This window comes from Pinus tabuliformis, chromosome 4_2 (assembly GCF_031772625.1).
Source record: "Pinus tabuliformis cultivar Carrire ecotype Pingquan chromosome 4_2, CPIR1, whole genome shotgun sequence".
NCBI lineage: Eukaryota > Viridiplantae > Streptophyta > Pinopsida > Pinales > Pinaceae > Pinus > Pinus tabuliformis.
In genome coordinates, this window is record NC_142304.1 from 1,073,059,012 (window position 1) to 1,073,084,947 (window position 25,936).

Here is a 25,936-nt window from a genome sequence, read left to right on the forward strand (position 1 = left end):
TTTTCTACATAGGCCTTAGAGTGATATTTGTAGAGAATTTGCATAATTTCTACATGGTATGAAAGCCAAGTTTATCAGAGCCAATCTTAACGGAGCTGTGAATAATATACGGAGAAGAGAATTTGAAGTTTGAAGTTCAGGGTTGCCGGTGAAAATTGAATTCATATCATACTTCAGGGTTGGTCAATGACGTTCTATGGCTTGAGTATGCCTTGGAAGGCAGCTCGAATTACATAGCATGGAAAGATCACATGGAGGCTGTATTAGAAGACAACAGCATGAAGGATTTCATTGATCAAGAAATCAAAGCCATGTTCAACTAATGCACAAGGGTTGGCTGAGTGCAAGAAGTGTGTGGAGAGGGCGAGACAAATCATCCTTGAGGGAGTTCAAGGCCATATTTTCTTGAGTCTCCATGGGAAGGATACTCCATATTTAATGTGGAAGACATTAAAGGACCTCTACCAGAACAATAGCGACCAAAGGAAATTGGCTCTCAAGGATAAGCTTTGAAGAATCAAGATGGAGAACGGCGATACTATTTCCACATATCTGAACAAGCTCACCAGTTGCAGAGATGAGCTTGGAAGTGTGGTAATAACTACTTGCCGATGATGATATCGTGAGCCTCGCTCTCCTTGGCCTTTGAAACAGCTGGAATAGCTACCAAGACTCTGTAAATGGAAGGGAGAAACTGCCGGATTGGGAAGGATTGTGTTCGGATTTGATGCCGGAGGAGATCAGGAGGAGCACTCGAGATGGTTCTTCATACAAGGTTGATGATGAAGAAAATCTGGCCTTAGCCAGTAAGGCAAGGAAATGGAATGGGAAGGATTCCCATTCCAAATCGAATTCTTCTCATGGAGGGAAGAAGTGTGACAAGTCTAAAGTGAGATGCTTTAATTTTCACGAGATGGGAAATTATGTGACTAATTGCCCATCAAAGAAGTCCAAGAAGGGATCCTCGGAATGATCAGAAGGTGAGGCATTAGCCTCTCAGTTCAAAATGGACTTTACCTTCATCGCATGCATGGTGCCATTGATGATGGGTTGTGGTTGGTATCTTGACAGTGGAGCCTCATTCCACATGACCGGCGATAAAAATTTATTCAGTGCGTTGGAGGAGAATGACCTCAAGATGCGCACAGAGATGGGTGATAACAAAAGGTATAGTGTTTCAAGAGTGGGCATGGTTTCTTTTGAGAGGGAGAATGGAGCTCCTATCACCTTGACAGATGTGAAGTATGTGCCTGGACTAAAGAAGAACTTGGTATCAGTCGCGATGTTGGAGGACAAAGGCTACAATGTTGTCTTCAGTAAAGGAAAGGCTTTCCTTAGACACATCACCATGAGACAGGTGAAATAGATCGGTTCACGAGTCAAGAACTTGTATGCTCTTTAGGTTCGAGATGCATGCAAAGCCTTGAGGAGAAAGGAAAATGTTAGATACTTGGTGGTTGAGAGGGAGAGTAAATTACCTCTCAACATGCAACCCTAGAAAAACTCTCAGACAAATGTGGAGGTGCCACAATTGGAGAAGTGGGCAGAGGGATCACATGCAGCCCTACCTCTAGGTGTGAGGTGGGGCGATGTGAAGTGATAGTCCCATGAAGGTTGAAATTGGGCAGGGTCCATTGAGAGGTTTTATCTCATGGATCGTAACTTGCTATGGGACCCCAAAGTATATAGTAGCGGGAGGAATCAGTGGGATTGATGCAGTCAGAGATCAAAGTGACAGAGGCTAGACCAGTCAAATATTGAAGAGCGCAGAGAAGGATTGACAACAGTGCAGAAAGGGAGATTCAGCCGAAGGGCAAAGTTTTCAGTTGATAGAGGCAATAGTAGTTAGAGACTTTGACGAAAGATGCATCATACTGATTCAGGTTGGATGCTTTTTTTTTTCTTTGTTTCTGGAGTTTTTGGAGCAACAACGCTAGAGAGAAGTGTTGCATGCATAACATTCCAAAGGTTCACGATTGGGATCGAGTTGAATTCCTTTCTTGTTGGGAGGGAGTGTTGAAAATAGCAACAAGAAATGATAAAAATAGAATCCAAAATATTCCAATTTGAATTTGTCCTTGAATTAAAATTGTGAATTAAAATCGAATTTAGTCTCACCAACTGCTTGGAAATAATTAATTAGTTCATCATGGATTAATTAGTTGGAGAAATTCAAGTTAGAAGTCTGTCTGAAGTCATGCAAGAGTTATCCCTTAAATTAAGGAGATTATCCCTTAATTAAGGAGATAAGATTGATTTATGTTTGAGTTGTAATTAGTTACCTCAGTTTATTGAGTTAAGTCCAGTTAGATTAGTTCCAAACTGTTTGAGGAACTAATTGTGAGTTATCAGTCAGTTGACGCATGCATGCACTCATCCAATGTACTCCAGATAACTGAAGATTCCCTCATCAGAAACTCATGCATGTCTATTCTGAGAAAGACCCAGTTGAGCTAAATGTAAAGGAAAGTGTACTATCAGTTGCATGTTTTCTCCTATAAAGGAAACTCATGCATGAAGTCAAGGGAAGGTTCCTTGAGGATTGCGCATTTTTGACAGGGTGTGAGATCAATGTGAGAGATCAGTGTTCCACTTGGTTGAGAGTTTTCCACTTGGTAATAGGAGGATCACCCGCGCAAGGAAATAGGAGCTTGGAGGGTAGAGGAGAAGGCTTGTGAGAATCCAAGAGGATTGTACTGAAAGTTGGATAGCTATGAGAGCTAAGGATTTGTATAATTCTTATGTATTTCCACCTTGTATGATAATACAGATAGTGGGGTTTTTAGCTGAGGTTTTCCCCTAAGTATTTTCTGTGTTTCATGTGCATTGATTCTTCTTCTTCTGGTTATATGTGTTTAGCTCGATCTTGCTCAATCTTTAAGCTTCTGCAAATCGATAGTAGAAGTAGATTATAGTATTTTTATTTAGTTATATTGCATTATCAGGTTAATCTATAGTCAGATTTTCTACATAGGCCTCAGAGCGAGATTTGTAGAGAATTTGCAAAGTTTCTACAAATTATCTTGAGGACAACAACCCCAAAAATCCTTGAGCACAAATTTCAATATTAGTCTACCCTTCTTCTATCTTGTATCTCTAGGTCAAAATATCATCTTCTCACCATTCTTTATAGCCAAAGAATTTGGTCACCCAACCAAGCACCTAAAATTCTCATTTCCTTTGCAAAATACCTTCAAAACTAAAATGTGTAGAGTTGGATCCAACGGTGGCATCCACAAATGAATCTACAAACTAGATGCTTTGTTTTCTTTAAGGAAGTAAAGAGTATCTAGACATATGGGAGCAATTTATCTTGCTCACACTTGGCTCCAATCCCTCTATCTTAACACCAATAAACTTTAGGTTTTTATTATCCCATATTTCGCATATATCCATAATGTTAATTAAAAATTGGATCTTACACAACAAAAAAATCAACTAAAAATTTCATATAGACAAAGAAAGTCTTGAAATTTGACATTCATCCTTTGCTTTAAAATATAAAAAACTATAATAATTTGAGATTTTCATTTCCCTTTACAAAATTTTAGAGAATACCAATTTAAGTTTATATAAATTTATAGTGTGAAAATTATATTCAGAAAAATTAAAACCATTCATTCTTTTAAATAAAATATTTCTCTAGGTTTAAAAAAATCGATTTCTTATTCGCTAATACTAATGCTACAAAATCAATAAATAAATGAATTATATGGATAAGTACTTCCCAACACCTTCTTGAGTAGAAATGTGACTGTTGATAAAAAGAATTTTAGGAATTATTACTGCTTTTATAGTTCTATAAAAGTTTATGAAAAATGGTACATGGTGTAGATTGGTAGGTATTCAAGACTCTAGCGTTTATGAAAAATGGTACATGGTGTAGATTGGTAGGTATTCAAGACTCTAGCATTTAATAAGGACCAGGAGCGTGAGGAAAATTGGAAATATGTGATAACTGTGCAAATTTCTTGACGTGAATTGTTGAGTGAACATTCAAATGTGGATAAGTGAGGAAAATTGGAAATATGTGATAAGTGTGCAAATTTCTTGACGTGAGTTGTTGAGTGAACATTCAAATGTGGATAAGTGTGTAAATTCGTTGCATGATCACAACGTCTGTGGTTGATTGACTATTCTCATTCGCAAGTGTGGAAATTCCTTCCATGAGCACAACGTTTGTGGTTGATTAACTATTCTCGTGGACAACTGTGGCAATTGCGTGCAAGAGCAAGACGACGCTTGTGGCTGATTAACTGTTCTCTCGAAATTTGTTGATTTGATAAGTGTGGAAACTCCTTGTTGATTGATTACACGACCACAACGTTTGTGGAGAAGTGTGGAAAATTCTTACATGACCACAACGTCTATGGTTGATTGATTACATGACCACAACGTTTGTGGTTGAATGATTATTTTAGTGAAATATCTTTTTCCCACTGTTCGGTTTAGTCTTCATTTAATGAGAAGAAGACTCTAGACAGGGATTGGATTTCATTGTTTATTCAGGACTCTAGGGATTGGATTTCATTGTTTATTCAAGACTCTAATATTTACTAACGAGCACGATTGATTGGAAAATTGGTAATGCGTGATAAGTGCAGATTTTTTTTTTTTTTGACGTGAATGGTTGATTGAGCATTCAATCGTAGATGAGTCTGGATATTATCATTATTCGACACTTTAATAATTACTAAGGACCACGAGCGTGAGGGAAATTGGTAATATATGTGATAAGTGTGAAATTTCTTGATGTGAATGGTTGATTGAACCTTCAATCGTGGATAAGTATGGAAATTCGTTGCATGATCACAACGTCTGTGGTTGATTGACTATTCTCCTTCGCAAGTGTGGAAATTCCCTCGATTAGCACATATTGACTATTCTCATGGACAACTGTGGCAAAGCACAACGCCCATGGTTGATTGAATATTCAATCGTAGGGAAGTGTGGAAATTCCTTACATGACCACAACGTCTGTGGTTGATTGATTACATGAACACAACGTCGTCTGTAGTTGATTGATTACATGAACACAACGTTTGTGTGGGGTTTAGTCTTCGGAAGAAGGCTCAACCTTCCCTAAGAGTGACGTCAATGATTTGGATTTAGTATGTAAATTGCTGGCATGAGTTTACGCAGGAACAAAGATTTTCAAAATTCAGACATGCTTTAAACAATACATTAAGTTAAATGCGTTTTTGTGTTTTTTATCCAGTTGTATAATAATTTATTTTTTGTTTTATATATCAATTTGTTTTTTATTATTTTAAAATAAGTTTTCGTGAATGTGTAATTTCTTTTTAGTTGATATAGAATTGTAAAGTAATATTTGAAAAATGATTAATATTTTAATAATTCATTTGATAATTTTATATCAATTTTTTATTTATAAAAAAAAATATGAAATAATTGAAATTAAAAAAATTCTTATTATAGCTTTTTCATACTTAATAATATGAAAAAAATATATATATTTTTAATATTAACAAAATAATATCTCAATGTGTATTATATGTGGGTTATATATAAAATATTTGAATATTCACATTTAACATGGACTTACACAATTTTTTTTCAAATTTTGATTTTTTTTGGTGTATTATAAATAAGGAGTTAAGATATATCTTTGTTGGTAATTTGAAGGAAAATACTAAGAGGGTGCGTAAATCAATATTTGAAGATTGTTAACAATTAAATAATCAATTAAGCACATTCAAGAAGATAACAATATACCAATCACATGAAGCTTGAACATCATCACATGATATATGGGTGAAAACCACAAATTCTTTTTTATTATGATGTAAATGTAAGTACCAGTTACATATTACATCAAATTATGTAGGCATTAACCTATAAGAGGCTCCAACCCCCTTAGTTTTGCAAGCACCCACTTGTTGGAAGTACCAACACCCACTATTTGTAGGCTTCAACCTACTAGAGGCACCAACCCCCTGATCTTTACAGGAACCAACCTAAAGGAAACTCCACTCCCCCTCATTTGCAAGCACCTACTTTCTTAGCCTTCTAGATCCCTCTTTCACCAATTTTCACACTCAGATTTGAAGCCTTTTAATTAAAGATACCAGTCATACAATTGTTGAATCTAAGATATGCTTTTCCTTGCTCTACATCAACCTATTCTTTCTCTAACTTTCTGATTCAATTAATATTCCTCACAGTTATGGAAACTCACACTATGATCCACTCTCTAATTTAGTTTATCTTCTGCAATTGCTTGCATAATTCTTCAGATCTCCAAACTTTTAAATGTGTAGCTGCTTTGGATCTCAGCGAATCACTCTGCACAACATTTAATCTACAACTCTATTTCAAATATGCAATAAATCTCTCTACTACTCAGCTTCTAAAGAAGAGGCAGATGATATTTGAAGGAAGCAATATGACAGTAATTGTTCCTTTAGATCCACCAGAAGGAGTAAGATATACAGAACCAATCAAAGAAGAGTATTGCGTAGCTGATATAGATAATATCTATCAAATTAAGACACGGGAAGAGGCATTCTTGCCAATGCTTTACAAGATATGGTTGGATTCATTTCTTCTTCCTCTAGGGTTGGTTCCTAGTCTATATCCTCTGTTTTTTATATTTCTTGATCCTTTTCTTCCTCCTCTTCATAATCTATGTAAAATAATTTCTTCTCAGCACACTTATGACCTTTAGTGTATTTTTATCGCAATTGTAACAAAGTCCTTTTTCTCTTTTTTCTTCCAATTGTTGTGGTGTCAACCTTGTAGGTTGTGGAAGGCTAGGAGAAACAACACTTTCATAGTTATAGTTGTGAGGGGTAGACTTTCTTGTTTCCATAATTTTGCTTTCCACTTTTCTTACCAACCTGAATGCCTTCTCCAATGAATCAGGTTCCCAAAGACGAACCTCATGGTGAATGTTATCCTTTAAAGTCCCCATGGAGACATCAATCCTCTACTTCTCTGGAATATCATTTTCCCTTACATTCAATTTTTGAAAGTCCTCAATGTGCTCTGCCATTGAACACTTTTGTTTGAGATTTATCAATTGGCTAAAGAAGGTGTTTCTCTTTCTATCCTCATAATGTGTTATCATTTCCTCCATAAAAATTGACCATGTAACAAGTGGTTTACGAGAACAAAGTCCTTTATACCATAAAAATTGATCCGGTTCTAAATATGAAGATGAAATACGTACCTTTTGTAACAATGGTACACCATGTAGATCAAATTATTTCTCCATCTGTAGTATCCAATTTACCGGATCCTTGCCATCAAAATTCCTCATCTCGCTTTTTCTTGATTTTAGGAGCTCGATCTTGGAATGACTGTAACTCCGTAATTTCGGATCTTTAGGTTCTGAAATTTCAGCCTGTAATAGCCCTCTGAGTCCTCTTTCTAACTCCACAATTATGATCGCAATTGGATTCTCAAAGACATATTTATTTTCAATCTCCCACGATGACCTAATTATAAACTAGTTCAGTAGAGTGAACTTGTACGATGTTCCACGTGTCACTGTTTCAACCTTATGTTCTAAAACTTATACCCAAACAAAATACAGTCCATCCTCTTTTTATAAATTCTGACGAAATTTCAATCTGATGCTTAGAGAGAAAGTTACGATGATTTTCCCAAGGTCGTCTATTTAGGATGTAATTCGGGAGTTTGCAAAAACTCTAACTTCCTTAGATCATATATTCGAAAATATAATGATACAAGATCTGAAATTAGGACCCAAGGTTCAGACCAATTTCTTCTGAAATGGGTTTTTTTGTTTAGCTTCTGAAACTTCGTAGCGAAAACTCTATAGCGAAAATTCCACGATGACCTATTTTAGATGAAATTCTGGAGCTTGAAAAAACCCGAACTTACTCAAATCATATATCCGACAATATAGCGAGACAAGATCTACAATTTCGACCCGAGGTTTATCAAGATTTCATCTCAAATGGAATTTTGTTTTAGCGTCTTAAACGTCACAGAAAAAGGTTATAGCAAAAATGCCACGATGACCTGTTTGGAGCAGCAAAACCCTAGAATCCAAAGCTCTGATACCAAATGTTATGGAACTAGCTCACAAAAAGATAGAAAATATAGATCAACACCTTAGAATTCAGACTCTTCGAGGGGGCAACCTCCTTTACATTACACAAATGAACAATTCTTGGATTATACAAATGACAAGACCTCCTTTCTATATATAGGAGTCTAAGGGGTCAAAATATAATCAAAGCCCACATAACAATAATAATGTAAGGGCACGAAAATAACAATAGTGGGCTTCTATGGGGCACAATAATAAAAATAAGGGGCTACATGGGCACAACAATATAATAAGGGGGTTGTGCTAATAACAATAAGGAGTTACACTAGTAGTATAGGGACCTAACAGCCTTCCACACATATTGTTTTTTAGGAACAAGAATTAATACAAAATTTCAAAGAAGTAATAAGGAAAATCAAAATAGACTTAGGACGAAAACCTGGAGAAGCAACAACACTTATCAAATTCTTGAATTCAAAAAATGGAGAAGAATTAGAGCAACTGGGAATTCAAGATAGGACAGGAACTATTCTAGAAGTGAGGAGGATGCACACTAAAAGGAGCCTTATGCTACAACTTGACAATAAATGTCAAAGTCTAGAAACCAGCATACATAGATTTCATAAGAAGATGCAGGTTTTGAACAGGAAAGGTCTACAAGGACTGATTGGTAGGGAAGATAAGCACATGAGCTTGACAAGTACTAAGAGTTCAACTATGTACTATTGCCCAAGACAAGTCAATATTTATAGGTACAAAGGGGAACATAACAGGGAAATCATTCTTGGAGGCCTTATATTTTGACTTTTCATCAGTCATGAGCTCAGACATTGGTTCATCATCAAACCAACAATCCTGAAGTACATAGATATGGATGAGGCCTATAGAAAACTAGTTAAATTTTATATCCCCAGTGAAGACAGATGGGACAATTTGTGTGAATTACTTGAGTAATTTTTGTATTTGACAACAAGGCAAACATCGTAACAAATTTGGAGTCTCGGTCATCAACATCCATCCTCAACAATAGGACTAACAGTTCCAACAATTCGAAAATTCCTAAATTTTTTTACTACTTTTGTAATCAGTTTTTAGATATTATTAGGATCCTATGTTGATGTTTAGAATCGAGATATTTGTAATATTTTCTATAAATACTTCATAATTCAAAGTATGAAGGGTTGGGACTTATTTGAAGAAAAGGACTTGTATTTTAAAGCAGCTCACAGAGCCACCATTGATCAAACTGTCAGTAATACAGTGCAATCATTACGAGATTCTTGTGTCATTTTGATTGGTGAAGTGCATCTCTCTTTGTCGATGTGTTTTCTTTTTATTCTCATATGTGATTCTAAAATATGAATTATTCTAAGAATCTGATAAAGAACAAATTTGTTTGAATGTACACTTGTCTCTGGCTTAAGAATATTTTTTATGTTTTCCATCGAAGATTAAAATCAGAATTCTTAACTGCTTGGTTTCTTAATTGGATCTCTAAATCTTTTCATCTCCTTCACACCGTAGATCTTTAAGGATCCAGTGAATTTTCCTAACCTTCCCTATAAGTTGATCTAGGATTTTTCCACTTATGGATGCATCAAAGTTAACATGAGTTTAAGTGCTTAAAAACCATAAAGATATCAACATGAAAAAAATGAAGACAAGAGACATCATCACAAAAGATCATGACACAGAGATTTGATTACGGCGTCTGTCCAATTTGGAATACATCTTTGGGCTCTGCTCAATAGTGGGGAGGCCTTCTTTTATTAAGTGGCATGAAAAGAGAGAAATTCAAGAATATTTCTTCATAAAACATCCTTATACCTCTAATCTAGAAGATAGATGGTGAATGGAGATCCTAAATCTAGAAATAGACAGCGCCATTGACTTCTTGGCCAAAAATAGTTTGAAAATGCCTATCTGAACACCTCATTTAGATAATCGGGCCTTCTACAACCTTCTTGGAACCTTTTGATCTCTAAAATGAGGTTCCAGCTGCCTGCCAGGAGCAGGTGCCACTATTATGCTCTGTAATACTACTCTTCTCTCTCTGCTCTCCCCCTTTCTTCAAACCTAAATAGTCATATATATACATATATATATATATATATATATATATATATATATATATATATATATATATATATATATATATATATATATATATATATATATATATATGCTGGTGTGGCCAAATCCTTCATAACCGGGTAGTTTTACAACAAATGACAAAGTTTACGCTGAAGTGACAATTTTAGGCTGTTGGTTTCAACCATAGTCTTTGAGTGGTGTGTGGGGAACAACCTTCTTGCATATGATAATACGGCCATAATTAATCTGAAGAAGAGGCAGATGATATTTGAAGGAAGAAATATGAGAGTAATTGTTCCTTTAGATCCATCAGAAGGAGTAAGATATACAGAACCAGTCAAAGAAGAGTATTGCGTAGCTGATATAGATAATATCTATCAAATGAAGACGCGGGAACATGATTTTGTTAACCCTACTACACAAGGAAATTTGACTTGGGAGCATGATAGTTCTTATGCATCAGACTTAAAAGAAGAGTTGGAGAATTGGCATAACAAGATACATGAAATATCTACAAGGCATTATGCAAGAATTTCCAAATCAGTTCACTGCATGACATCTGAGATATGTAATCTACCTTCTTATGATGTCATAGGTGATGTAAATATTTTTCTTGATGAATATGAGGAACAGGGCCCAGAAATTCAAATATTGTTAGACTTGGATATAGCCCTAAAAGCTACTCCTGCTAGATGGTGGGGTGCACACAAGAAGAATATAGAAGGTTGGCAAGAATGTCAAAGATTGATGTTGATGGTAAAATTAACCCTAGGAAGCATATCCAATTATTCACTACAACATGGAAGGAGACTCCATAGCAAGAATGGGTACACGGATTCGTTCATACATTAGAGACAATCCCTAAGAACTAGTACTTATAAACAAAGCTTCGACATGGTACAATAAGTTGAAAAGATATGGTTGATGGTTTCATCTGAACATTCAACTTTGAAGATGATTGTCCATACATATATTTGGCCCTTAAGTCTGTTAAGAAGAAAATATTTGAGAACGTAACTCCACTAACATGGCAGCAACCTGATTAGGCTGCGTTGATAGAAAATGCACTAGAATTCTATAACCTTACTACAGAAGAAGAAGAAGATCCTCGCAACATCAACATAGTAGAATCAGAAGGATACCGTGAAGTAAATGGGTCTAAGTTAGAGATACAAGATATAATGAAGCCACTGAAGACCAAGAAGGTGAGCATAAGAACAGAGAAGGAACCAAATTTTGAAACAATAGGATATTAATGGGATGAAGAGTCAGTCAGGAAAATTATAGAGTTACTTCATGAATATCAAGAACTATTTCCCACAAAATTTTCATAATTAATGAAGGGTATAGTAGGAGATCTAGGATTTATGAAGATTCTCGTTAAGCTTGATGTGAAGCCAGTCAAGCAAAGACCTTACAGATTGGACCCAAAGTATAAGGAGAAAGTAAAGATAGAGCTGGATAAGATGATAGCAGTTGGAATTATTGAACCAGTAAAAGAATCAAAATGGGTAAGTCTTATGGTGGTGCAAGAAAATAAGACTCAAGGAGAAATCAGGATTTGTGTTGATTTTAGAAAGTTAAACGATGCATTTTTGCATGATCCCTTCCTTACCCCTTTCACAGATGAAGTGCTAGACAATGTAGGAGGTCAAGAAGATTATTCATTTATAGATGTATTTTCAGGTTATCATCAAATTAGGATTGCACCTGAAGATCAACATAAGACCACCTTTGCTACAGAATCGGGCTCATATCAATATACAGTAATGCCTTTTGGATTAAAGAATACCCCTGCTATATTTCCCAGAGTGGTGGTTGCAGCTTTTAAAGAATATATCCACAAGTTTGAGGTATACTTTGTTGATTGGACAATATCTGGGTTGTTAAGCAAACATATTGGAATTTTAATACTTATGCTTGACACACGCAGAAAATATCATATCTCTTTGAATTTAAAGAAGTGCATATTTTGTGTACCTTTCGGTGTATTGTTGGGACATATTGTTTGCAAGCAAGGAGTAATGGTGGACCCTGCTAAGATTGCTATCATTGTGAATTTTCCTCCACCTAATATAGTAAGAAAGCTTCGCACTACATTGGGACATACTGGCTATTATAGGAAATTCATCAAAGGGTATGCGCAGATCACTGTGCCTATGGAGAAGTTGTTAAAGAAGGATTTAACTTTTCATGGAATGAAGAATGTCCAAAGAGGCTCGACATATTGAAAAAAAAGATGGTAGTTGAACCTATATTAATGTTCCCTAATTGGAATAAGGAATTCCATGTCCACGTGGATGCCTGTTGCATAGCTTTGGGAGTGGTACTACTATAGCCTGGTGAAGGAGAAATTGACCATCCTATAGCCTTTATATGTAGAAAGTTGTCCAAGGCAGAAAATAATTACACAACTACAGAAAGAGAAGGACTGGATATGGTGAATGCTTTGCAGAAATTTAAACATTATTTGTTGGGATCACATTTTAAAATGTTACATATCATTTTGCACTGAAATATTTGGTTAATAAGCTTGTCTTAGGAGGAAAGATTTGCAAATGGTTACTATTATTTCAAGAATATGGCTTTGAGAGCATTGTTAAACTAGGAAGACTGAATGCAGGACTTGACCATTTATCAAGGTTGGAAATAGGGGAAGAACCAACCAACATAGAAGATAATCTCCCCTATTCGCAGTTATTTGCAATTAGAATTGAAAATGACCATTTCGTAGATATTATTCAGTTTTTGAGCACAAGAATGGCTCCTCTAGAATATATTATGCAACAGAAGAAAGAATTAGTGGTTATGGAAACTGACTTTTCATTGATGGCGGGACAGTTATATAAGATGGGACCAAGTGAGATAATGCGCATGTATGTCTCTGAATGTGAAAGACAAATGATTCTAATAGAGTCTCACGAAGGCGCAACTCATGGACATTATGTAGGCAAAGCTACTACACATAAGAGTTTCAGAGGAGGATTGTGGTGGCCTACACTACAAAAAGATGCAAAAGAGTACTGCAAAGCATGTGATATATGTCAAAGAAAAGGAAAATCTTCAAGAGGAGATGAGATGCCATTGGTACCACAAGTTATATTGTAGGCTTTTGATAAATGGGCTATTAATTTTGTTGGACCTATCAACCCACCTGGAAAGAGGAATGGTACAAGGTGCATAATGACTACAACTGATTATTTGAGAAGGTGGGCCGAAGTACAACGAGTAAAGGATTGTAGCGCAGGGACTGTTGCGACATTTATTTTTGAATACATACTATTGATATTTGTACGTTCAAAGATTTTGATGAGTGACCAAGGTTCCCACTTCCCGAATAAAACCATTGAAGCATTGACTAAGTAATTCCAAGTTTATCATGAAAAGAGTACACCTTATCGCCCTCAAGCAAACAAAACAGTAGAAGCATTTAATAATATTTTGGAGAATGCACTAACAAAAGTATACAATGTGAACATAGATGACTAGGACCTTGGAATTCCGTCAGTATTACGGGCTTACAGGGTCATATGTAAAAAGTTGACAGGTCAGACACCCTTTAGATTATTTTATGGGAAAGAATTTGTGATGCCCATGGAATACATTGTGCCTAGCTTGAGGATTGCATCTTTTACAAATATGGCAGACCCTGACATAATGGAGAAAATAATGTCGCAGTTGATTGATCTAGAGGAAGACAAATCTATAGAAGGATTCCATATGCAAGTACAAAAAGCAAGAGAAAAGGCTTGGCATGATAGACATATTAAGTAGAAGAAGTTCCAAGTAGGAGACCTTGTTCTCCTCTATGACAGCAAGTTTGCAAAATTTCCAAGAAAATTCAGGATGCATTGGTTAGGCCCATATATTATTAAGAATATTACTGATGGAGGCGTAGTTCAATTAACAAAGTTAAATGGAGAGTTGATTAAAGGAATATAAAATGGTAGTAGGTTGAAGATGTATAGGGAAAAACCTTTCCCTACAACCTCTCTCTATAGAAAAAGGGGGAAAGACTTAGTGCCACCTGCAGTTGAAAGTGAACACAAGACTATAAACTGCGTTGCAGAAAGAACTTCAACGTAGGAAGTCACTTCGCTATAGTCTTGATTATCTTGAAGTACATAGGAGCTATGATGTAAGACGGATGTTCGCTACACTATGGGATGCGTCAAAGTTCGCCAGAAAACAAAAATATGATCGTTAAAAGTGGAAAATACTTGGAAAGTTGTATTTATGGGGACAAATTAGCAAGATCTAAGGATAGATATGCAATTAATGAACACAATCTGAATGCAATCTGGACAAAATCTGATCTAATTATGGGGTTTGAATTTTAGACTTGTTATAAAAATATGCCTCCCGCCCAGATCGAACACTTTACTGAATTGAGAATTCGAGTATTGATAGTGAGTAAGAAGCGAAGAATGCAGAGCAAAGGGAAATAGAGAGTGTAGCATTTTTGCCTCTACCACCATACATTCCACCAAGGAAACCAAATGAAAAACAAATCAAAGACTATAAGGATGCAAAGTTTGGTACCTTAACACCCTTAATTCTAGAAAAATGGTACCATTTACTGGGTAACTAATTGGAAAAATACCGGAGTTGAAGTTTGCATATTATGACTTTAACGACAGGAAAAAGTACCCTCGGTTCGCACCAGACCTGTATTTGAAATAGGTGCACTACCCAGATAGCAGAGTAACAAGGCTAGTACCACATTAGTGGAAAAATGGGTTGGCGCAATCAAGAATACTAAATATGTTAAATTTGTTGCACTTCGGCAGAAGTCCGGGGAACACAGTGTGTGTGCATCAGTTGCTCATGCTGGTACATAATGGATGCTTATGGATGGGAAATAATATCCCTATAGACCCAATGTTTATTTAGAGGATCACGAGACTACCATACCAAGGGCAGAACCCTGCAGAGGAGTCGTTGGAAAAGATCAGGACTGTGGGATACAGGACAATGTGAAGAAGAAATTTGGGCTAGAAAAAGGAAAAGCGTCTATGACATAAATTCAACCAACGACCAGGAAGTTCACTTTACAGCACACAGGTTGGAAAGATCATGAGAAAGTGTCGGGCGAATGAAGTTCCTGTGTTGATGGTTTCCTTAGCCGTGTAGTGTGGAAATGGGGTTCAGTACAACTGGGTCGAATACCTGTGCAGGGAATTTCTAGATGATTGCCATGAAGTCCAGGAGAAAGGTACCACATTCCATTATGCGTGGTTAATTTTGATTATTGCAATGTTAGCATGGAGAGAACCAAAGGATTCACAGTTCCCTTAGTAGCATCAAATGTCTGTGAATCTACGCAGTATGCCTAACTATGGTTTACCACCCAACCATCGCAAGAAATGGAGAAAAATATGTTCTTCATATTGTATCATATGGATTTACATATGGTAGTGTACCAACACCCTCGTGTAGAAAATCTGATGGTTGGTTAACCCGATAATGTAATATAAATCAGAGTAGAATAATATAACCTACTTCTACTATCAATTTGTGGAAGCTTAAAGATCGAGCTGAACAATATAACTAGAAGAAGAAGAATCAATCACACAATACACATGAAAATACTTTGGGGAAAGCCTTAGCTAAAAACCCCACACTATTGTATTATCATACACGGTGGAAATACATAGGAATTATTCAAAGCCTTAACTCTCACAGCTAGCCAACTCTCAGTACAATCCTCACAAATTCTCACAGGAAATCTTGGCTTCTCTCTAGTCTTCATCTTTGCCCTCCAAGCTCCTATTTCCTTGCATTGTTCCTTGTGGATGATATCTTGTTACCAAGTGGAAAACCTCTTCCTACAAAACTACACAATCCTCAAGGATTAAATCCTTGACTGCATGCATGAGTTTTCTCCATGAGAAAACACATGCAATTGATAGTACACTATCCTTGACATTAATCTCAACTCGTTTTTTCTCAGAATAAACATGCATCAGTTTCTAATGAGCGAATATTCAGTTAACTAGAGTAGCACTAGTTGAGTGCATTAATGCATCAACTGGCTGTTAACTCACTATTAGTTCCTCAAACAATTTGGAACTAATTTAATTGGACTTAACTCAGTAAACTGAGTTAACTAATTACAACTCAAATATAACTCAATCTTATCTCCTTAATTTAAGGGATAAATATTGCATGACTTCAGAAAGACTTCTAACTTGAATTTCTCTAACTAATTAATTCAAAATTAATTAATTAATTATTTCCAAGTAGTTTTTAAGACTAAATTCGATTTTAATTCACAATTTAATTCAAGGAAAAAATAAATTGGAATATTCTTGTTGCCATATTTCAACACCCCGCCTGTCGCCGAGCCTACAAGATATGTATAGAGTTGTTGCAAAGTTTAAGGCATATTTTCATAGAGTGTACATACAGGCATGCAGAGATACAAACATGGAATGGCATGCCTTGTCATACTTAGTCACAGAAGATGATCTATTAGTACTAGTACAGAAATGGCCCGCAGAATGGATGACTGCGCTGGAGGCATAAGTAGGAGACAATGCGACAGAAGAAGAGGAGGACACCACACAGCACGACGAAGCAAGTGGAAAAGACAAGGACAAGGATTAGGATGGGCATGAATCAGAAGAAGAGCAACTACATGACGAGGGTCACCATGATCATCTAGAAGAGCAAAACATTGAATCAAAAAGGATAGAGATAGACCCCACTGATGCAGAAAAAAGGAAGGCGGAGGGAAAAGCTACCTCAAAGAAAAAGAAAAACTAGAAGGCAGATAAAACAAAGGATATCATGGTCCTTACTGAAGGAGACTTAGATCAAATCAGGGATATGATACAGGAAGCGACAATAAAATGTTGAAAAAGAGTAGAAGATCACTGCGGTGCACTTCTGACCAGTTTCATAGAGCGGATCGCGGAATTGAGGTTACTGGCATAGACAGTCAAACAACCAGCGCAAATAGAGGAAAGGGTTGGAGTAGAACGGCAAATAGAGCTTACACTTGCAATGAGGTTAACACAAATCCCCATAGGAGCCGTATAGTTCAACTCCGCAGAAGTACAACAATGGGCTAAGTAATGGAAGCATGTTAATATGAACATTGCAGCGTTACCATTGCCAAGAGTACACAAGCTGTACATGGAGATAATTGAAGAACTAAAGCTACACGAACAACACACTTCGCAGCTAAATATTCAAGTAGAAAAAGGATGAGTTGTGCTTTGACAGAAGCTCGAGCAGGTGATCCAAGAAAATCATGAAATTGCAATGTAAAACAAGAAGATTAGGTAGGTGGTTGAAGCCACATGTAAAGAGATTTCAGACCCTGAAGTCCAAGAGGAAGAGCCAGTAGAAGAAAATTTCATGAAGCTCAGCCTTGCAGTGAAAGGGTGCATGGAGAAAATTTACACAGTGCAATTCAAATACGAAATGCAGATCAGTGAGTTGCAAATGAATCTATAGCTGACTATGCCACAGGAAGTGAGAGATTAAAGGGACACTGATCTAAAGACTGTAATGGCCAGCATCTCCACAACATTGGCAGACTCTGGAAAACTCTTGGATGAAAGTTTGAAAATTTGGACTTCATTGTTGGAAGATCCAAATATGTAGAAACTGCAGGAAGAAACGCAGCAGAAGTAGTAGCAGTTAGAGGAGATTCAGGAATCTGTGAATACCTTACCAATCTCACAAAATCTCGTGAAGATCAATGAGTCGAAGGCCCTCCAGAAGAAAATTGAGGAGCTAAATAAAGAAGAACATATTTTGACAGAGAGGACTTGGCCTTGGCAGGATGAGGCCCTCCAACTATTGCAGGCAATGGATGAGAAGCTTCAAGAGCTTCGACAAAGGGAGAAAACATTAGTACAAAAGGTTACAGAACATGTGAGAGAAGCACTGCTAGAGGAAGTGCGCAGTGAGGAAAAGCAAGTAATAGAGACCCTGCAGTAGTTCAAATAGGCCTACAACATTGCAACAAAAATCATAGGTAAAGCAACTAAGTGACTTGGGATGAGTCACATGTGAGTGTTGGGGGCCTATTGGGCACAACCCAACTTGGCCTAGTTTTTGGGTGAAGATTCTGCATTTTGTGGAGCGGAGTGCGAAGTAAAGAATGCAATGGAGCGTGAAGTGGACCGTGTAGTGGAGCAGCATAGTGCCAAGTGAACTACGCAATAGATATACCGCATGGCATATGGGATTCAGGGTGGGTCGAAGCCCTTCCTTTTTGTAAAAGAATGCAATTTTGTAAAACATCAATGGTTTTCGGACCATAGTAGATTGTAGTAGGGGAGTCCATGGTATATGGACCATGGTATTTTAATGATATATCCCTCAATGTAATAGTATATATAGGGATCAATAATAAGAAGAAGAATCGTCTTTATGGACCATATCTATGTTTATGGTCGAATTATTGCGATATGTAGTTTGTGGTAAAGGAAAGGTTCTATAGGTTAGTGCGTAGAGGCATGAATCTGCAACTGAGTGCGCAAACGACCTACAGCTTAGTTTGCGGGTCAAGAAATGTTTGTTGTATAAGATTCTATTTTAAGCAATAGTTATTGTGGATGTAGTCCCACATTGGGATGAACCACGATAAAACTTGTGTCTTCATGTGTATTTTCTTATCATCTGTTGTAGCGTAGCAGATTATTACAGTTGCATTTTATTACAGTGTAGTAATGATTATGGGTTTATATGATATGTTAATGTGATTAAATTAATGTCAAAGTAATCTATGTATGTTAAAGATAAAAGGACATAAAAGTATCACATTGCATCTTCCCTGAAGGCTGTAGAAACCTGGTTCTGCATCCTCCCATAGTCACTTCGGGTGAGACTGCGACTTGCTTGCAGGTCGTTGTTGAAAGGGCCAGTGATTAAGGGTTTTTTTGGTGCACAGTACAGATCAAACCTCGGTTGGCCCAATCTAAGCCAACATGCAACTGACATGAATATATGACCAACACACCGCCAATCCAGTTCGAGCGGTGAACCATGCTCTGATACCACTTTGTAACACCCTCCTCCCACATCTACCCAAGTAACCGACCAATGGAGGTAAACATGTGGCAAGATGTTACTATGATATGATTTGATCTCCTAAGTCATGTTAAGGAAGTGGAACCGATGGAAACACACCATACAGACCTTCAACATCAGCAATAGGACTCCTAAGAACCATCCCAACCTTTCTACTAACCAGTCCCTAGGTCCCACTGAATCTTTGATCCAGGGGGATATTGGTGGCCACCCACCTATCCGACCTAGACCTCCATTCAGTTTCATTTGTTTCCTTCTTTATTTCAACATTTAATATTTTTAGCATTTTTCAAGTCCTAAACTTCCAGAGCAGTTTTGACCCCCTAAACAATGTTTTTTAAGGCCCACTGCAGGCTCGTAATTGAAGGCAAGGGCCTGCAGAAAATATTTTTGTACTTGTAGAGACCTTTCTAACAAGGTATCATATGTGCCAAATGGAGATAATACAACCAAAACCCTAACCCCAAGAGATGTAACGTCAAGAGTCTGTGGGCCCCGTTGGGGTTAGTTGGGTAGCCAACTTCTCGGGGTCATAACTTGGTCATTTATCTCTGTTTGGCAAGTATGATACCTTGTTGGAAAGGTCTCTTCGAGTACTACAATATTTTCTACAAGCCCATAACTTTCGCTATGGGCTTGTAGCGGACCTCAAAAAATTCCATTTAGGGGGTCAAAACTTCTTTGGAAGTTCAGGACCCGAAAAAATACTAAAAATAGTAAATGTTGAAATAAACATCGAAACAAATGAAACTGTCTAGAGGTCTAGGTGGGATAGGTGGGTGGCCACCAATATCCACCTGGATCATTCCTCCCCCCTTATGAAGCAACGGTCCCCATTGTCTGCGGAACCTCCATGAGGTGAGGGAATTTTTGTTGAATCTGGTCCGTCGTGAGCCACTTACCTTGGTGCAGGAGTTCGTTAGCTTTGATGATCCGATATAGTTGTATATTTTTATAGTGAGTGTTCCTGACATGTGTTTCCATAATCCGATCAGTTGTGGCCTATTCCATGCAGTCTAGGTTTAACTCTGTTGGTGTGAGTTGTTCTACAATGTCTGATGAGTCCAACAATGGTGGGAAGTATGGTCGAAGGTGGGCCACATTGAACACTAGGTGCAGGACAAGGAATGGGGGAATGTTGAGCTCAAAATAATTGTCTCCTACAGCCTTGTTAATGGTGTAAGGACCATATTAGAGTGGTTTGATCTTCCGATGGGATCTGGTAAGGCATTATTTTTGCAAATGCAAACAGAATTTATCGCCCACCTGAAACTTCTGTGGCACCCGATGTTGATCATGCCATTTCTTGTACTTGGCATTTGACTTCTCTAGGATGTCGTGAACCTACTAGTGGATGTGTTGGATGCGTTCAATAAATTTGGTCGCTTTATCAGCCTCAAATAGTACATGTGTGTTATTTGTCTGTGTAGTCGCATGAGGCATGAAAACATCAATCAGACACAATGGTTGAAATCCTAGACCCACTTGAAAGGGATTACGATAAATCGAGCTATGGGGAGCTCTATTATAACTATTCTTCACATATGGAAGACTCTCACCCCAGGTTCAAGGATGCTTGGAGTTGTACATGCAGAGTATGTGCACTATCATCCTATTAACGACCTTTGTCAGGCCATCAGTCTGGGGATGGAAGGCAGTCGATTTGGTGAGCTTGGTGTCCAATAATGTCCAGAGGCTTGACCAGAATGTGCTCAGGAACCTGCTATCCCAATCTGATATAATGGTTTGCGGTGTTAGGGTCTTATATTTCATAGGATGAGTAGGGTAATACTCAATCAGTCATACATTGGACCTCTCTGGTTAGGAAAAACTCCACAGAATTTACTTTCACAGACTATGTTGATCAGTTTTTATATATAGTTATTTCGCTGCTATATAATGATTTGGAGCCTAGGATAGGAGAAGATATTCAAAAAAAAATTCATCTTAGTGACCAAGTGAAGACAGATGACTGGTATTTATACCAAAACTATACTCAGAGCAGAGTCTATGGGTGTGAATTTCCACCCTATAAGTTACCAAAATTTATTCCCATGAGATTGTTCTCATTAGAATACATCAAAAAAATGATACATATGGATGACTTACACTTTGTGGAAGCCAAGAAGAAGGCACAGTTTAAAATCAAAGCACATGTTGGACCTTTCTGTATGTAATACCAGAACAGCTGGTAAAGAAGAGGCTTTTCTATTGAAGCAATTAAATTTCAAATTGAGCTTCACTTGGTCATATGACCCTTTTGGTATGATTTCAAATCTGAGGGTGTTGAAATATGGCAACAAGAATATTCCAGTTTAATTTGTCCTTGAATTAAATTGTGAATTAAAATCAAATTTAGTCTTAACAACTACTTGGAAATCATTAAATAATTTACTTTAAATTAATTAGTTAGAGAAATTCAAGTCATAAGTCTTTCTGAAGTCATAAAAGAGTTATCCCTTAAATTAAGGAGATAAGATTGAGTTATATTTGATTTGTAATTAGTTAACTCAGTTTACTGAGTTAAGTCTAGTTAAATTAGTTCCAAACTATTTGAGGAACTAATAGTCAGTTAACAGTCAATTGATGCATTAATGCACTTAACTAGTGCTACTCCAGTTAACTGAAGATTCCCTCATCAGAAACTCATGCATGTCTATTCTGAGAAAGACCCAGTTGAGATTAATGTTCAAGGACAGTGTACCATCAGTTGCATGTGTTTTCTCATGGAGAAAACTCATGCATGTAGTCAAGGATTCATCCTTGAGGATTGATCAGTTTTGAAGGCTTGGTTTTCCACTTGGTAAGAGGAAAATCATCCACAAGGAACAACACAAGGAAATAGGAGCTTGGAGGGAAGAGAGGAAGGTTGGAGAGAAGCCAAGATTTCCTGTGAGCATCTGTGAGGATTGTAATGAGATATGGCTAGCTGTGAGAGCTAAGGCTTTGTATAATTCCTATGTATTTCCACCATGTATGATAATACAACAGTGTGGGGTTTTTAGCTGAGGCTTTCCCAAAATTATTTTCATGTGTATTGTGCCATTGATTCTTCTTCTTATGGTTATATTGTTCAGCTTGATCTTTAAGCTTCTGCAAATTGATAGTAGAAGTAGGTTATAGTATTCTGCTTTGATTTATATTGCATTATCGGGTTAACCTATCACATATTTTCTACATGGTATCAGAGCTGTGAACAGTATACTGAGAAGAGAATTCGAAGTCTGAAGTTCGGGGTTGCAAGTGCAAATCGAATTCATATCATACTTCAAGGTTGGGCAATGACGTTCTATGACTTGAGACTCGAGTATGCCTTGGAAGGTAGCTCGAATTACATAGCATGGAAATATAGAATGGAAGTTGTATTAGAAGACAATGGCTTGAAGGAATTCATTGATCAAGAAATCCCAAAGCCAACTTCAACTAATGCACAAGAGTTAGCTGAGTGGAAGAAGTGTGTGGCGAAGGTGAGATGGATCATCCTTGAGGGAATTCGAGACCATATTGTCTCCAGTCTCCATGGGAAGGATACTCCATTTTCAATGTGGAAGACATTGAATGACCTCTACCAGAACAGTCGTGACTAGAGGAAATTGGTGCTCAAGGATAAGCTTCGAAGAATTCCAAGAAGGGATCCTCAGAAGGATCAAAAGGTGAGGCATTAGCCTCTCAGTTCGAAATGGAATTTACCCTCATCACATGAATGGTGTCATTGATGATGGGTTGTGTCTGGTATCTTGACAGTGGAGCCTCATTCCACATGATAGGTGATAAAAATTTATTCAGTGCCTTCGAGGAGAAAGACCTCAAGATGCACATAGAGATGGGTGATGATAGAAGGTATAGTGTTTCAGGAGTAGGCACGGTTTCTTTTTAGAGGGAGCATGGAGCTCCTCTCACCTTGACAGATGTGATACATGTGCCTGGACTGAAGAAGAACTTGCTATCAGTCGCGATGTTGGAGGACAAAGGCTACGATGTTGTCTTCAGTAAAGGAAAGGTGTTCCTAAGACACATAGGCACGGGTCAGACCAAGAGGATAGGGATTCGGGTGAAGAATCTCTGTAAACTAGAGGTAGATGATTGTGCAGCATTGAGTACGAAAGCATAATTGGTGTAAATCCAAGACATTGGCGAGTTGTGGCACATGTGGTTGGGCCATTCGCATCATGGGGCTTTGAAGATAATGTAGCAGATATCTACAGGACATCCCAAAGGTAAGCATGAGCAAGTTCACAAACACAAAGGTTGTACCTTGGGAATGTACACCAAGTCTTCCTTTCATGATCGAGATAGTTGAGCAGAGGCTATCTTAGAGCAAGTTCATACTGATTTGTGTGGACTATTCTCGATGGCATCCACAGTGAAGCAAAGGCATTATGTGATTTTCATTGATGACTATTCTCATAAATGCTGGATTTATTTCCTGCAGAAGAAGGACCAAACTTTCACAAAGTTTTGTGAGTTCAAAGATTTGGTCGAGAAAGAGTCAAGGAAGAAGATCAAGGCCTTGAGAAGTGACAACGGTGGAGAATATGTCTCTCAAGATTTTAAGGACTTATGTGTAGTGGAAGGAATTAAACGAGAGTTGACAACACCTCATAACCCACAGCATAATGGGGTGGCCGAGAGGAAGAACATAACTATTATAGGGGCAACATGGGCAATGTTGCATGACCAAGGCCTACCACTTCACTTGTGGGTAGAGGCATGCAACCAACCAGTCTATTTGTAGAATAGAAGCCCACATCACATACTTGGTATGAAGACACCAAAGGAAGCTTTCTTCAGTAAGAGACCATATGTGGGTCACTTCAGGTTCTTTGGCTCATTGGTATATTTCCATGTGACAAAGGTTGCACGGAAGAAGATTGAGCCGACAGCATAGTTGGAGATATTTGTGGGGTACACTGATACACCTCACAACTATCGGGTGTACTTTCCTACCAGTCAGAGGACAGTGGTTCGCAGAGATCTCAAGTTTGATGAGCAGAAGGCCATTTGAGTTTCCCTTGAGAGGGAGCTCCAACTACATGCTGTGGAGGAACTGTTGGTTCCTAAGGAGGAGGAGCCTCAGACTGATGCGGAGTGGCCGCATGCAGAGGTTCCAGGAGCGGAGACATCCACTCAAGCAGAGTCTTCCAGAGATGGACAGAAGTGAACAAGAGAAGCTGACAGATTTTTCAAGGATGCGAGAGAGAATATGGGAGCACCATATTCTCAACGCAGATAGAGGAGGTCATCTAAGAGGTACACTGGATACATGGCCCTTTCTGGGGAATGTGTTGAGACCGAGCCATCTTCCTTTTAGGAAGCAGTGCAGCAGCCAATTTGGGTTGATGTTATGGTGGAGGAGTATGACTCCATAGTTCGTAACAGTGTTTGGGACATGGTTCCAAGACCGAAGAACATGTCAATTGTGAGTTCCCATTGGCTTTACAAGGTAAAGCAAGTTGTTGATGGTAGTGTGGAGAAGCATAAGGCATGATTTGTTTCCCGTGGCTTTTCATAGGTCAAGAGGATCATGTTGCTACAGTATATTTCGACAGAGGAGCAAGATGCTGACATTTTGACAAATTCATTGTCAAAGTGTAAATTCGAGTTCCATAGAGACAGCATCGAGGTGGCCAAATCTCTCATAACCGGGTAGTTTTACAACAAATAACAAACTTTACGCTGAAGTAACAATTTTAGGCTGTTGGTTTCAATCATAGTCTTTGAGTGGTGTGCGGGGAACAACCTTCTTGCATATGATAATACGGCCATAATTAATATGAAGAAGAGGCAGATGATATTTGAAGGAAGAAATATGAGAGTAATTGTTCCTTTAGATCCATCAGAAGGAGTAAGATATACAGAACCAGTCAAAGAAGAGTATTGCGTAGCTGATATAGATAATATCTATCAAATGAAGACGCGGGAACATGATTTTGTTAACCCTACTACACAAGGAAATTTGACTTGGGAGCATGATAGTTCTTATGCATCAGACTTCAAAGAAGAGTTGGAGAATTGGCATAACAAGATACATGAAATATCTACAAGGCATTATGCAAGAATTTCCAAATCAGTTCACTGCATGACATCTGAGATATGTAATCTACCTTCTTATGATGTCATAGGTGATGTAAATATTTTTCTTGATGAATATGAGGAACAGGGCCTAGAAATTCAAATATTGTTAGACTTGGATATAGCCCTGAAAGCTACTCCTGCTAGATGGTGGGGTGCACACAAGAAGAATATAGAAGGTTGGCAAGAATGTCAAAGATTGATGTTGATGGTAAAATTAACCCTAGGAAGCATATCCAATTATTCACTACAACATGGAAGGAGACTCCATAGCAAGAATGGGTACACGGATTCGTTCATACATTAGAGACAATCCCTAAGAACTAGTACTTATAAACAAAGCTTCGACATGGTACAATAAGTTGAAAAGATATGGTTGATGGTTTCATCTGAACATTCAACTTTGAAGATGATTGTCCATACATATATTTGGCCCTTCAGACAGTTAAGAAGAAAATATTTGAGAATGTAACTCCACTGACATGGCAGCAACCTGATTAGGCTGCGTAGATAGAAAATGCACTAGAATTCTATAACCTTACTACAGAAGAAGAAGAAGATCCTCGCAACATCAACATAGTAGAATCAGAAGGATACCGTGAAGTAAATGGGCCTAAGTTAGAGATACCAGATATAATGAAGCCACTGAAGACCAAGAAGGTGAACATAGGATCAGAGAAG